Consider the following 1093-nt stretch of genomic DNA (forward strand, 5'->3'; position numbering starts at 1 on the left):
TACTCAAAAGTAAGAGCATTGGCTTTTTCAATTGTATAGCCTTTTTCACCTCTTTTTCTTTTATAAACAAATTTTGTGTTTTTCTCTCTTTTTCTTGCTCTCTTCCACTCTCTTTCCCCTTTTTCTCTCCACTTTCTTTTCTCTCTTGCTTTCTTTTATCTCTCATTCTCAAATGATCCTCACTAACTTCTCTTGGAGTCAAAGGTGCAAGAATAGTCTTGCGTTCTTCATGCACAAAAGAGAATTTGTTGGTGTAACCATCATGCATAACTTTCTTATCATATTGCCAAGGTCTCCCAAGAAGCAAATGACAAGCCTCCATTGGTACCACATCACATAAAACTATATCATCATACTTTCCTATGGAGAAGTTCACCTCCACTTGTTTGCTTACGGTTACTTCACCATCCTCACTAAGCCATTGAAGTTTATATGGTAGCGGGTGAGGTTTGGTTTCCATGCCCAATTTAGACACCATTCTAGCACTTGCAACATTGGTACAACTCCCTCCATCAATAATTAAAGAACATACCTTTCCTTGGATAAGGCATCTAGTATGAAAAATGTTCTCTCTTTGACTATCATCCATGTCTTTTACTTGGCTACCCAACATCCTTCTTACAATAAACAAATCTCCTTCCGGTATAATTTCCTCGTCATACTCATCTTCATCATCATGTGAGGCAGAATCTGAAGAAGACTCACTAGTAATCTCTCCATCCTCTTTAAGTAACATAGTCTTCTTAGTTGGACATTCTGAAGCTATGTGACCTCTTCCCAAACACTTGAAACATTTTATTTCACTACTCCTTGTCTTCTTAGGGCTCTCATTGGACTTAATTTGAGTTCTTTGAGGTGCAGCAGTGGGGTTGCTTGATGAAGTACCTCCCTCCTTCTTATTTCTGTCCTTCCAACTTGAAGAATTAAAATTAGAAGAGTTTTTCCTCATGACACCCTTTCTCTTGAGTTGTTGTTCTACCTTACTAGCTTGATGCACTAAATCCTCCAACTCCACATAATTTTGCAACTCCACAACATCCCTTATGTCACTATTCAGTCCATGCAAGAAACGTGCCATAGTAGCCTCCCGATC

The sequence above is a fragment of the Gastrolobium bilobum genome, unplaced genomic scaffold (genome assembly GCF_033153095.1).
Source record: "Gastrolobium bilobum isolate Gb01-03AN ecotype WA unplaced genomic scaffold, APGP_CSIRO_Gbil_v1 utg214984, whole genome shotgun sequence".
NCBI lineage: Eukaryota > Viridiplantae > Streptophyta > Magnoliopsida > Fabales > Fabaceae > Gastrolobium > Gastrolobium bilobum.